We start from the raw sequence: 15,748 nt of genomic DNA on the forward strand, positions 1-15,748 counted from the left end.
ACGCAACCTTATCACAGAATGCATTGAATAGAAAGTAATGCATTCAACTCAATGGAGTGTATAGTACAATTTTGCTGATAACCGCTATGTGCTAACATGATGTAAACATTGTTAGCACAGTAAACATATGATTTAGAGTTATCTGCATCCAATTTTATGAGTGTGCTACCTATTCTCCAGAAGTTACTTTCAGTATCATTACCTTCTCTACACAGAGGAACTTTAGCATTTGCAGAAGTAAACCAAGTCAATGGCTGTTCCACTCTAAATGGTAACAGGTAGGTTACTGAATTCAGCTTGCATTGGAGTATTCCATGGCACTGAGCACTCTACATGCAATATATATACAGTTCCAAACCACCCAGAGTTGTTATGTACACAACCTTACCATTGAATGCATTGAATAGAAAGTAATGGATTCAACACAATGGAGTGTACAGTTCAATTCTGCTGATAACTACTATGTGCTAACATGATGTAAACATTGTAAGCACACTAAACATATGATTTAGAGTTGTCTGCATCCAATTTTATAAGTGTGCTACCTATTCTCCAGAAGTTACTTTCAGTATCATTACCTTCTCTACACAGAGGAACTTTAGCATTTGCAGAAGTAAACCAAGTCAATGGCTGTTCCACTCAAAATGGTAACAGGTAGGTTGCTGAATTCAGCTTGCATTGGAGTATTCCATGGCACTGAGCACTCTCCATGCAATATCTATACTGTTCCAAATCACCCTGAGTAGTTATGTACACAACCTTACCTCAGAATGCATTCAATAGAAAGTAATGCATTCAACTCAATGGAGTGTTCAGTTCAATTTTGCTGATACCTACTATGTGCTAACATGATGTAAACATTGTTATTATACTACCCATATGATTTAGAGTTGTCTGCACCCAATTTTATGAGTGTGCTACCTATGCTCCAGAAGTTACTTTCAGTATCATTACCTTTTCTACACAGTGGAACTTTAGTCTTTGCAGAAGTAAACCAAGTCAATGGCTGTTCCACTCTAAATGGTACCAGGTAGGTGACTGAATTCCGCTTGCATTGGAGTATTCCATGGCACTGAGCACTCTACATGCAATATCTATACAGTTCTAAACCACCCAGAGTAGTTATGTACGCAACATTACTACAGAATGCATTGAATAGAAAGTAATGCATTCAACTCAATGGAGTGTACAGTTCAATTCTGCTGATAACTACTATGTGCTAACATGATGTAAACATTGTAAGCACACTAACCATATGATTTAGAGTTGTCTGCATCCAATTTTATAAGTGTGCTACCTATTCTCCAGAAGTTACTTTCAGTATCATTACCTTCTCTACACAGAGGAACTTTAGCATTTGCAGAAGTAAACCAAGTCAATGGCTGTTCCACTCTAAATGGTAACAGGTAGGTTACTGAATTCAGCTTGCATTGGAGTATTCCATGGCACTGAGCACTCTACATGCAATATATATACAGTTCCAAACCACCCAGAGTTGTTATGTACACAACTTTACCATTGAATGCAATGAATAAAAGTAATGCATTCAAAACAATGGAGTGTTCAGTTCAATTTTGCTGATAACTGCTATGTGCTAACATGATGTAAACATTGTTAGCACACTAAACAAATGAATTAGTTTTATCTGCATCCAATGTCATGAGTGTGCTACCTATTCTCCAGAAGTTACTTTCAGTATCATTACCTTCTCTACACAGTGGAACTTTAGCCTTTGCAGAAGTAAACCAAGTCAATGGCTGTTCCACTCTAAATGGTACCAGGCAGGTTACTGAATTCAGCTTGCATTGGAGAATTCCATGGCACTGAGCACTCTACATGCAATATCTATACAGTTCCAAACCACCCAGAGTTGTTATGTACACAACCTTACCATTGAATGCATTGAATAGAAAGTAATGCATTCAACACAATGGAGTGTTCAGTTCAATTTTGCTGATACCTACTATGTGCTAACATGATGTAAACATTGTTATTATACTACCCATATGATTTAGAGTTGTCTGCACCCAATTTTATGAGTGTGCTACCTATTGTCCAGAAGTTACTTTCAGTAACATTACCGTCGCTACACAGTGGAACTTTAGCCTTTGCAGAATTGAAACACGTCAATGGCTGTTTCACTGTAAATGGTACCAGGTAGGTTACTGAATTCAGCTTGCATTTGAGTGTTTCATGGCCCTGAGCACTCTACATTCAATATCTATACAGTTCCAAATCACCCAGAGTAGTTATGTACACAACCTTACATCAGAATGCATTGAATACAAAGTAATGCATTCAACTCAATGGAGTGTTCAGTTCAATTTTGCTGATAACTACTATGTGCTAACATGATGTACACATTGTTAGTACACTAACCATATGATTTAGAGTTGTCTGCAACCAATTTTATGAGTGTGCTACCTATGCTCCAGAAGTTACTTTCAGTATCATTACCTTCTCTACACGTGGAACTTTAGCCTTTGCAGAAGTAAACCAAGTCAATGGCTGTTCCACTCTAAATGGTACCAGGTAGGTTACTGAATTGAGCTTGCATTGGAGTATTCCATGGCACTGAGCACTCTACATGCAATATCTATACAGTTCCAAACCACCCAGAGTAGTTATGTACGCAGCCTTACCACAGAATGCATTGAATAGAAAGTAATGCATTCAACTCAATGGAGTGTACGGTTCAATTTTGCTGATAACTACTATGTGCTAACATGATGTAAACATTGTAAGCACACTAACCATATGATTTAGAGTTGTCTGCAACCAATTTTTTGAGTGTGCTACCTATTCTCCAGAAGTTACCTTCAGTATCATTACCTTCTCTACACAGTGGAACTTTAGCCTTTGCAGAAGTAAACCAAGTAAATGGCTGTTCCACTCTAAATGGTAACAGGTAGGTTACTGAATTCAGCTTGCATTGGAGTATTCCATGGCACTGAGCACTCTACATGCAATATCTATACAGTTCCTAACCACCCAGAGTTGTTATGTACGCAACCTTATCACAGAATGCATTGAATACAAAGTAATGCATTCAACTCAATGGAGTGTATAGTATAATTTTGCTGATAACTGCTATGTGCTAACATGATGTAAACATTGTTAGCACACTAAACATATGATTTAGAGTTATCTGCATCCAATTTTATGAGTGTGCTACCTATTCTCCAGAAGTTACTTTCAGTATCATTACCTTCTCTACACAGAGGAACTTTAGCATTTGCAGAAGTAAACCAAGTCAATGGCTGTTCCACTCTAAATGGTAACAGGTAGGTTACTGAATTCAGCTTGCATTGGAGTATTCCATGGCACTGAGCACTCTACATGCAATATATATACAGTTCCAAACCACCCAGAGTTGTTATGTACACAACCTTACCATTGAATGCATTGAATAGAAAGTAATGCATTCAACACAATGGAGTGTTCAGTTCAATTTTGCTGATAACTGCTATGTGCTAACATGATGTAAACATTGTTAGCACACTAAACAAATGAATTAGTTTTATCTGCATCCAATTTTATGAGTGTGCTACCTATTCTCCAGAAGTTACTTTCAGTATCATTACCTTCTCTACACAGTGGAACTTTAGCCTTTGCAGAAGTAAACCAAGTCAATGGCTGTTCCACTCTAAATGGTACCAGGCAGGTTACTGAATTCAGCTTGCATTGGAGAATTCCATGGCACTGAGCACTCTACATGCAATATCTATACAGTTCCAAACCACCCAGAGTTGTTATGTACACAACCTTACCACTGAATGCATTGAATAGAAAGTAATGCATTCAACACAATGGAGTGTTCAGTTCAATTTTGCTGATACCTACTATGTGCTAACATGATGTAAATATTGTTATTATACTACCCATATGATTTAGAGTTGTCTGCACCCAATTTTATGAGTGTGCTACCTATTGTCCAGAAGTTACTTTCAGTAACATTACCTTCGCTACACAGTGGAACTTTAGCCTTTGCAGAATTGAAACACGTCAATGGCTGTTTCACTGTAAATGGTACCATGTAGGTTACTGAATTCAGCTTGCATTTGAGTATTTCATGGCCCTGAGCACTCTACATTCAATATCTATACAGTTCCAAATCACCAAGAGTAGTTATGTACACAACCTTACCTCAGAATGCATTGAATAGAAAGTAATGCATTCAACTCAATGGAGTGTTCAGTTCAATTTTGCTGATAACTACTATGTGCTAACATAATGGAAACATTGTTAGTACACTAACCATATGATTTAGAGTTGTCTGCAACCAATTTTATGAGTGTGCTACCTATGCTCCAGAAGTTACTTTCAGTATCATTACCTTCTCTACACAGAGGAACTTTAGCCTTTGCAGAAGTAAACCAAGTCAATGGCTGTTCCACTCTAAATGGTAACAGGTAGGTTACTGAATTCAGCGTGCATTGGAGTATTCCATGGCACTGAGCACTCTACATGCAATATCTATACAGTTCCAAACCACCCAGAGTAGTTATGTACGCAAACTTACCTCAGAATGCATTGAATAGAAAGTAATGCATTCAACTCAATGGAGTGTTCAGTTCAATTTTGCTGATACCTACTATGTGCTGACATGATGTAATCATTGTTATTATACTACCCATATGATTTAGAGTTGTCTGCACCCAATTCTATGAGTGTGCTACCTATACTCCAGAAATTACTTTCAGTAACATTACCTTCTCTACACAGTGGAACTTTAGCCTTTGCAGAATTGAAACACGTCAATGGCTGTTCCAGTGTAAATGGTACCAGGTAGGTTGCTGAATTCAGCTTGCATTGGAGTATTCCGTGGCCCTGAGCGCTCTACATGCAATATCTATACAGTTCCAAATCACCCAGAGTAGTTATGTACACAACCTTACCTCAGAATGCATTGAATACAAAGTAATGCATTCAACTCAATGGAGTGTTCAGTTCAATTTTGCTGATAACTACAATGTGCTAACATAATGTAAACATTGTTAGTACACTAACCATATGATTTAGAGTTGTCTGCAACCAATTTTATGAGTGTGCTACCTATGCTCCAGAAGTTACTTTCAGTATCATTACCTTCTCTACACGTGGAACTTTAGCCTTTGCAGAAGTAAACCAAGTCAATGGCTGCTCCACTCTAAATGGTACCAGGTAGGTTACTGAATTCAGCTTGCATTGGAGTATTCCATGGCACTGAGCACTCTACATGCAATATCTATACAGTTCCAAACCACCCAGAGTAGTTATGTACGCAACCTTACCACAGAATGCATTGAATAGAAAGTAATGCATTCAACTCAATGGAGTGTACAGTTCAATTTTGCTGATAACTACTATGTGCTAACATGATGTAAACATTGTAAGCACACTAACCATATGATTTAGAGTTGTCTGCAACCAATTTTTTGAGTGTGCTACCTATTCTCCAGAAGTTACTTTCAGTATCATTACCTTCTCTACACAGTGGAACTTTAGCCTTTGCAGAAGTAAACCAAGTCAATGGCTGTTCCACTGTAAATGGTACCACGTAGGTTACTGAATTCAGCTTGCATTGGAGTATTCCATGGCACTGAGCACTCTACATGCAATATCTATACAGTTCCAAACCACCCAGAGTAGTTATGTACGCAAACTTACCTCAGAATGCATTGAATAGAAAGTAACGCATTCAACTCAATGGAGTGTTCAGTTCAATTTTGCTGATACCTACTATGTGCTATCATGATGTAATCATTGTTATTATACTACCCATATGATTTAGAGTTGTCTGCACCCAATTCTATGAGTGTGCTACCTATACTCCAGAAATTACTTTCAGTAACATTACCTTCTCTACACAGTGGAACTTTAGCCTTTGCAGAATTGAAACACGTCAATGGCTGTTCCAGTGTAAATGGTACCAGGTAGGTTGCTGAATTCAGCTTGCATTGGAGTATTCCATGGCCCTGAGCGCTCTACATGCAATATCTATACAGTTCCAAATCACCCAGAGTAGTTATGTACACAACCTTACCTCAGAATGCATTGAATACAAAGTAATGCATTCAACTCAATGGAGTGTTCAGTTCAATTTTGCTGATAACTACTATGTGCTAACATAATGTAAACATTGTTAGTACACTAACCATATGATTTAGAGTTGACTGCAACCAATTTTATGAGTGTGCTACCTATGCTCCAGAAGTTACTTTCAGTATCATTACCTTCTCTACACGTGGAACTTTAGCCTTTGCAGAAGTAAACCAAGTCAATGGCTGTTCCACTCTAAATGGTACCAGGTAGGCTACTGAATTCAGCTTGCATTGGAGTATTCCATGGCACTGAGCACTCTACATGCAATATCTATACAGTTCCAAACCACCCAGAGTAGTTATGTACGCAACCTTACCACAGAATGCATTGAATAGAAAGTAATGCATTCAACTCAATGGAGTGTACAGTTCAATTTTGCTGATAACTACTATGTGCTAACATGATGTAAACATTGTAAGCACACTAACCATATGATTTAGAGTTGTCTGCAACCAATTTTTTGAGTGTGCTACCTATTCTCCAGAAGTTACCTTCAGTATCATTACCTTCTCTACACAGTGGAACTTTAGCCTATGCAGAAGTAAACCAAGTAAATGGCTGTTCCACTCTAAATGGTAACAGGTAGGTTACTGAATTCAGCTTGCATTGGAGTATTCCATGGCACTGAGCACTCTACATGCAATATCTATACAGTTCCAAACCACCCAGAGTTGTTATGTACGCAACCTTATCACAGAATGCATTGAATAGAAAGTAATGCATTCAACTCAATGGAGTGTATAGTACAATTTTGCTGATAACTGCTATGTGCTAACATGATGTAAACATTGTAAGCACACTAACCATATGATTTAGAGTTGTCTGCAACCAATTTTTTGAGTGTGCTACCTATTCTCCAGAAGTTACTTTCAGTATCATTACCTTCTCTACACAGTGGAACTTTAGCCTTTGCAGAAGTAAACCAAGTCAATGGCTGTTCCACTCTAAATGGTAGCAGGTAGGTTACTGAATTCAGCTTGCATTGGAGTATTCCATGGCACTGAGCACTCTACATGCAATATCTATACAGTTCCAATCCACCCAGAGTAGTTATATACGCAAACTTGCCTCAGAATGCATTGAATAGAAAGTAATGCATTCAACTCAATGGAGTGTTCAGTTCAATTTTGCTGATACCTACTATGTGCTAACATGATGTAATCATTGTTATTATACTACCCATATGATTTAGAGTTGTCTGCACCCAATTCTATGAGTGTGCTACCTATACTCCAGAAATTACTTTCAGTAACATTACCTTCTCTACACAGTGGAACTTTAGCCTTTGCAGAATTGAAACACTTCAATGGCTGTTCCAGTGTAAATGGTACCAGGTAGGTTGCTGAATTCAGCTTGCATTGGAGTATTCCATGGCCCTGAGCGCTCTACATGCAATATCTATACAGTTCCAAATCACCCAGATTAGTTATGTACACAACCTTATCTCAGAATGCATTGAATACAAAGTAATGCATTCAACTCAATGGAGTGTTCAGTTCAATTTTGCTGATAACTACTATGTGCTAACATAATGTAAACTTTGTTAGTACACTAACCATATGATATAGAGTTGTCTGCAACCAATTTTATGAGTGTGCTACCTATGCTCCAGAAGTTACTTTCAGTATCATTACCTTCTCTACACGTGGAACTTTAGCCTTTGCAGAAGTAAACCAAGTCAATGGCTGTTCCACTCTAAATGGTACCAGGTAGGTTACTGAATTCAGCTTGCATTGGAGTATTCCATGGCACTGAGCACTCTACATGCAATATCTATACAGTTCCAAACCACCCAGAGTTGTTATGTACACAACCTTACCATTGAATGCATTGAATAGAAAGTAATGCATTCAACTCAATGGAGTGTACAGTTCAATTTTGCTGATAACTACTATGTGCTAACATGATGTAAACATTGTAAGCACACTAACCATATGATTTAGAGTTGTCTGCAACCAATTTTTTGAGTGTGCTACCTATTGTCCAGAAGTTACCTTCAGTATCATTACCTTCTCTACACAGTGGAACTTTAGCCTTTGCAGAAGTAAACCAAGTAAATGGCTGTTCCACTCTAAATGGTAACAGGTAGGTTACTGAATTCAGCTTGCATTGGAGTATTCCATGGCACTGAGCACTCTACATGCAATATCTATACAGTTCCAAACCACCCAGAGTGGTTATGTACGCAACCTTATCACAGAATGCATTGAATAGAAAGTAATGCATTCAACTCAATGGAGTGTATAGTACAATTTTGCAGATAACTGCTATGTGCTAACATGATGTAAACATTGTTAGCACACTAAACATATGATTTAGAGTTATCTGCATCCAATTTTATGAGTGTGCTACCTATTCTCCAGAAGTTACGTTCAGTATCATTACCTTCTCTACACAGAGGAACTTTAGCATTTGCAGAAGTAAACCAAGTCAATGGCTGTTCCACTCTAAATGGTAACAGGTAGGTTACTGAATTCAGCTTGCATTGGAGTATTCCATGGCACTGAGCACTCTACATGCAATATATATACAGTTCCAAACCACCCAGAGTTGTTATGTACACAACCTTACCATTGAATGCATTGAATAGAAAGTAATGCATTCAACACAATGGAGTGTTCAGTTCAATTTTGCTGATAACTGCTATGTGCTAACATGATGTAAACATTGTTAGCACACTAAACAAATGAATTAGTTTTATCTGCATCCAATTTTATGAGTGTGCTACCTATTCTCCAGAAGTTACTTTCAGTATCATTACCTTCTCTACACAGTGGAACTTTAGCCTTTGCAGAAGTAAACCAAGTCAATGGCTGTTCCACTCTAAATGGTACCAGGCAGGTTACTGAATTCAGCTTGCATTGGAGAATTCCATGGCACTGAGCACTCTACATGCAATATCTATACAGTTCCAAACCACCCAGAGTTGTTATGTACACAACCTTACCATTGAATGCATTGAATAGAAAGAAATGCATTCAACACAATGGAGTGTTCAGTTCAATTTTGCTGATACCTACTATGTGCTAACATGATGTAAACATTGTTATTATACTACCCATATGATTTAGAGTTGTCTGCACCCAATTTTATGAGTGTGCTACCTATTGTCCAGAAGTTACTTTCAGTAACATTACCTTCGCTACACAGTGGAACTTTAGCCTTTGCAGAATTGAAACACGTCAATGGCTGTTTCACTGTAAATGGTACCAGGTAGGTTACTGAATTCAGCTTGCATTTGAGTATTTCATGGCCCTGAGCACTCTACATTCAATATCTATACAGTTCCAAATCACCAAGAGTAGTTATGTACACAACCTTACCTCAGAATGCATTGAATAGAAAGTAATGCATTCAACTCAATGGAGTGTTCAGTTCAATTTTGCTGATAGGTACTATGTGCTAACATGATGTAAACATTGTTAGAACACTAACCATATGATTCAGAGATGTCTGCAACCAATTTTATGAGTGTGCTACCTATGCTCCAGAAGTTACTTTCAGTATCATTACCTTTTCTACACAGTGGAACTTTAGCCGTTGCAGAAGTAAACCAAGTCAATGGCTGTTCCACTATAAATGGTACCAGGTAGGTGACTGAATTCAGCTTGCATTGGAGTATTCCATGGCACTGAGCACTCTACGTGCAATATCTATACAGTTCCAAACCACCCAGAGTAGTTATGAACGCAACATTACCACAGAATGCATTGAATAGAAAGTAATGCATTCAACTCAATGGAGTGTACAGTTCAATTCTGCTGATAACTACTATGTGCTAACATGATGTAAACATTGTAAGCACACTAACCATATGATTTAGAGTTGTCTGCATCCAATTTTATAAGTGTGCTACCTATTCTCCAGAAGTTACTTTCAGTATCATTACCTTCTCTACACAGAGGAACTTTAGCATTTGCAGAAGTAAACCAAGTCAATGGCTGTTCCACTCTAAATGGTAACAGGCAGGTTACTGAATTCAGCTTGCATTGGAGTATTCCATGGCACTGAGCACTCTACATGCAATATATATACAGTTCCAAACCACCCAGAGTTGTTATGTACACAACCTTACCATTGAATGCATTGAATAGAAAGTAATGCATTCAACACAATGGAGTGTTCAGTTCAATTTTGCTGATAACTGCTATGTGCTAACATGATGTAAACATTGTTAGCACACTAAACAAATGAATTAGTTTTATCTGCATCCAATTTTATGAGTGTGCTACCTATTCTCCAGAAGTTACTTTCAGTATCATTACCTTCTCTACACAGTGGAACTTTAGCCTTTGCAGAAGTAAACCAAGTCAATGGCTGTTCCACTGTAAATGGTACCAGTTCGGTTACTGAATTCAGCTTGCATTGGAGTATTCCATGGCACTGAGCACTCTACATGCAATATCTATACAGTTCCAAACCACCCAGAGTTGTTATGTACACAACCTTACCATTGAATCCATTGAATAGAAAGTAATGCATTCAACACAATGGAGTGTTCAGTTCAATTTTGCTGATACCTACTATGTGCTAACATGATGTAATCATTGTTATTATACGACCCATATGATTTAGAGTTGTCTGCACCGAATTCTATGAGTGTGCTACCTATACTCCAGAAATTACTTTCAGTAACATTACCTTCTCTACACAGTGGAACTTTAGCCTTTGCAGAATTGAGACACGTCAATGGCTGTTTCACTGTAAATGGTACCAGTTCGGTTACTGAATTCAGCTTGCATTTGAGTATTCCATGGCCCTCAGCACTCTACATGCAATATCTATACAGTTCCAAACCACCCAGAGTTGTTATGTACACAACCTTACCATTGAATGCATTGAATAGAAAGTAATGCATTCAACACAATGGAGTGTTCAGTTCAATTTTGCTGATACCTACTATGTGCTAACATGATGTAAACATTGTTAGAACACTAACCATATGATTCGGAGATGTCTGCAACCAATTTTATGAGTGTGCTACCTATTCTCCAGAAGTTACCTTCAGTATCATTACCTTCTCTACACAGTGGAACTTTAGCCTTTGCAGAAGTAAACCAAGTCAATGGCTGTTCCACTCTAAATGGTACCAGGTAGGTTACTGAATTCAGCTTGCATTGGAGTATTTCATGGCACTGAGCACTCTACATGCAATATCTATACAGTTCCGAACCACCCACAGTTGTTATGTACACAACCTTACCATTGAATGCATTGAATAGAAAGTAAAGCATTCAACTCAATGGAGTGTACAGTTCAATTTTGCTGATAGGTACTTTGTGCTAACATGATGTAAACATTGTTAGAACACTAACCATATGATTCAGAGATGTCTGCAACCAATTTTATGAGTGTGCTACATATTCTCCAGAAGTTACCTTCAGTATCATTCCCTTCTCTACACAGTGGAACTTTAGCCTTTGCAGAAGTAAACGAAGTAAATGGCTTGTACACTCTAAATGTTAACACGTAGGTTACTGAATTCAGCTTGCATTGGAGTATTCCATGGCACTGAGCACTCTACATGCAATATCTATACAGTTCCAAACCACCCAGAGTAGTTATGTACACAACCTTACCACAGAATGCATTGAATAGAAAGTAATGCATTCAACTCAATGGAGTGTACAGTTCAATTTTGCTGATAACTGCTATGTGCTAACATGATGTAAACATTGTTAGAACACTAACCATATGAATTAGAGTTATCTGCATCCAATTTTATGAGTCTGCTACCTATTCTCCAGAAGTTACTTTCAGTATCATTACCTTCTCTACACAGTGGAACTTTAGCCTTTGCAGAAGTAAACCAAGTCAATGGCTGTTCCACTCTAAATGGTACCAGGTAGGTTACTGAATTCAGCTTGCATTGGAGTATTCCATGGCACTGAGCACTCTACATACAATATCTATACAGTTCCAAACCACCCAGAGTTGTTATGTACACAACCTTACCATAGAATGCATTGAATAGAAAGTAATGCATTCAACACAATGGAGTGTTCAGTTCAATTTTGCTGATACCTACTATGTGCTAACATGATGTAAACATTGTTATTATACTACCCATATGATTTAGAGTTGTCTGCACCCAATTCTATGAGTGTGCTACCTATACTCCAGAAATTACTTTCAGAAACATTACCTTCGCTACACAGTGGAACTTTAGCCTTTGCAGAATTGAAACACGTCAATAGCTGTTTCACTGTAAATGGTACCAGGTAGGTTACTGAATTCAGCTTGCATTGGAGTATTCCATGGCACTGAGCACTCTACATGCAATATCTATACAGTTCCAAACCACCCAGAGTAGTTATGTACGCAACCTTACCACAGAATGCATTGAATAGAAAGTAATGCATTCAACTCAATGGAGCGTACAGTTCAATTTTGCTGATAACTACTATGTGCTAACATGATGTAAACATTGTAAGCACACTACCCATATGATTTACAGTTGTCTGCAACCAATTTTCTGAGTGTGCTACCTATTCTCCAGAAGTTACTTTCAGTATCATTACCTTCTCTACACAGTGGAACTTTAGCCTTTGCAGAAGTAAACCAAGTCAATGGCTGTTCCACTCTAAATGGTACCAGGTTGGTTACTGAATTCAGCTTGAATTGGAGTATTTCATGGCACTGAGCACTCTACATGCAATATCTATACAGTTCCAAACCACCCACAGTTGTTATGTACACAACCTTACCATTGAATGCATTGAATAGAAAGTAATGCATTCAACTCAATGGAGTGTACAGTTCAATTTTGCTGATAGGTACTTTGTGCTAACATGATGTAAACATTGTTAGAACACTAACCATATGATTCAGAGATGTCTGCAACCAATTTTATGAGTGTGCTACCTATTCTCCAGAAGTTACCTTCAGTATCATTCCCTTCTCTACACAGTGGAACTTTAGCCTTTGCAGAAGTAAACCAAGTAAATGGCTTGTACACTCTAAATGTTAACAGGTAGGTTACTGAATTCAGCTTGCATTGGAGTATTCCATGGCACTGAGCACTCTACATGCAATATCTATACAGTTCCAAACCACCCAGAGTTGTTATGTACACAACCTTACCATTGAATGCATTGAATAGAAAGTAATGCATTCAACACAATGGAGTGTTCAGTTCAATTTTGCTGATACCTACTATGTGCTAACATGATGTAATCATTGTTATTATACGACCCATATGATTTAGAGTTGTCTGCACCGAATTCTATGAGTGTGCTACCTATACTCCAGAAATTACTTTCAGTAACATTACCTTCTCTACACAGTGGAACTTTAGCCTTTGCAGAATTGAGACACGTCAATGGCTGTTTCACTGTAAATGGTACCAGTTCGGTTACTGAATTCAGCTTGCATTTGAGTATTCCATGGCCCTCAGCACTCTACATGCAATATCTATACAGTTCCAAACCACCCAGAGTTGTTATGTACACAACCTTACCATTGAATGCATTGAATAGAAAGTAATGCATTCAACACAATGGAGTGTTCAGTTCAATTTTGCTGATACCTACTATGTGCTAACATGATGTAATCATTGTTATTATACGACCCATATGATTTAGAGTTGTCTGCACCGAATTCTATGAGTGTGCTACCTATACTCCAGAAATTACTTTCAGTAACATTACCTTCTCTACACAGTGGAACTTTAGCCTTTGCAGAATTGAGACACGTCAATGGCTGTTTCACTGTAAATGGTACCAGTTCGGTTACTGAATTCAGCTTGCATTTGAGTATTCCATGGCCCTCAGCACTCTACATGCAATATCTATACAGTTCCAAATCACCCAGAGTAGTTATGTACACAACCTTACCACGGAATGCTTTGAATACAAAGTAATGCATTCAACTCAATTTAGTGTACAGTTCAATTTTGCTGATAGGTACTATGTGCTAACATGATGTAAACATTGTTAGAACACTAACCATATGATTCAGAGATGTCTGCAACCAATTTTATGAGTGTGCTACCTATTCTCCAGAAGTTACCTTCAGTATCATTACCTTCTCTAAACAGTGGAACTTTAGCCTTTGCAGAAGTAAACCAAGTCAATGGCTGTTCCACTCTAAATGGTACCAGGTAGGTTACTGAATTCAGCTTGCATTGGAGTATTTCATGGCACTGAGCACTCTACATGCAATATCTATACAGTTCCGAACCACCCACAGTTGTTATGTACACAACCTTACCATTGAATGCATTGAATAGAAAGTAAAGCATTCAACTCAATGGAGTGTACAGTTCAATTTTGCTGATAGGTACTTTGTGCTAACATGATGTAAACATTGTTAGAACACTAACCATATGATTCAGAGATGTCTGCAACCAATTTTATGAGTGTGCTACATATTCTCCAGAAGTTACCTTCAGTATCATTCCCTTCTCTACACAGTGGAACTTTAGCCTTTGCAGAAGTAAACCAAGTAAATGGCTTGTACACTCTAAATGTTAACACGTAGGTTACTGAATTCAGCTTGCATTGGAGTATTCCATGGCACTGAGCAATCTACATGCAATATCTATACAGTTCCAAACCACCCAGAGTTGTTATGTACACAACCTTACCATTGAATGCATTGAATAGAAAGTAATGCATTCAACACAATGGAGTGTTCAGTTCAATTTTGCTGATACCTACTATGTGCTAACATGATGTAATCATTGTTATTATACGACCCATATGATTTAGAGTTGTCTGCACCGAATTCTATGAGTGTGCTACCTATACTCCAGAAATTACTTTCAGTAACATTACCTTCTCTACACAGTGGAACTTTAGCCTTTGCAGAATTGAGACACGTCAATGGCTGTTTCACTGTAAATGGTAGCAGTTCGGTTACTGAATTCAGCTTGCATTTGAGTATTCCATGGCCCTCAGCACTCTACATGCAATATCTATACAGTTCCAAACCACCCAGAGTTGTTATGTACACAACCTTACCATTGAATGCATTGAATAGAAAGTAATGCATTCAACACAATGGAGTGTTCAGTTCAATTTTGCTGATACCTACTATGTGCTAACATGATGTAATCATTGTTATTATACGACCCATATGATTTAGAGTTGTCTGCACCGAATTCTATGAGTGTGCTACCTATACTCCAGAAATTACTTTCAGTAACATTACCTTCTCTACACAGTGGAACTTTAGCCTTTGCAGAATTGAGACACGTCAATGGCTGTTTCACTGTAAATGGTACCAGTTCGGTTACTGAATTCAGCTTGCATTTGAGTATTCCATGGCCCTCAGCACTCTACATGCAATATCTATACAGTTCCAAACCACCCAGAGTTGTTATGTACACAACCTTACCATTGAATGCATTGAATAGAAAGTAATGCATTCAACACAATGGAGTGTTCAGTTCAATTTTGCTGATACCTACTATGTGCTAACATGATGTAATCATTGTTATTATACGACCCATATGATTTAGAGTTGTCTGCACCGAATTCTATGAGTGTGCTACCTATACTCCAGAAATTACTTTCAGTAACATTACCTTCTCTACACAGTGGAACTTTAGCCTTTGCAGAATTGAGACACGTCAATGGCTGTTTCACTGTAAATGGTACCAGTTCGGTTACTGAATTCAGCTTGCATTTGAGTATTCCATGGCCCTCAGCACTCTACATGC

The sequence above is a fragment of the Hypanus sabinus genome, chromosome 4 (genome assembly GCF_030144855.1).
Source record: "Hypanus sabinus isolate sHypSab1 chromosome 4, sHypSab1.hap1, whole genome shotgun sequence".
In the NCBI taxonomy this organism is placed as follows: Eukaryota; Metazoa; Chordata; class Chondrichthyes; order Myliobatiformes; family Dasyatidae; genus Hypanus; species Hypanus sabinus.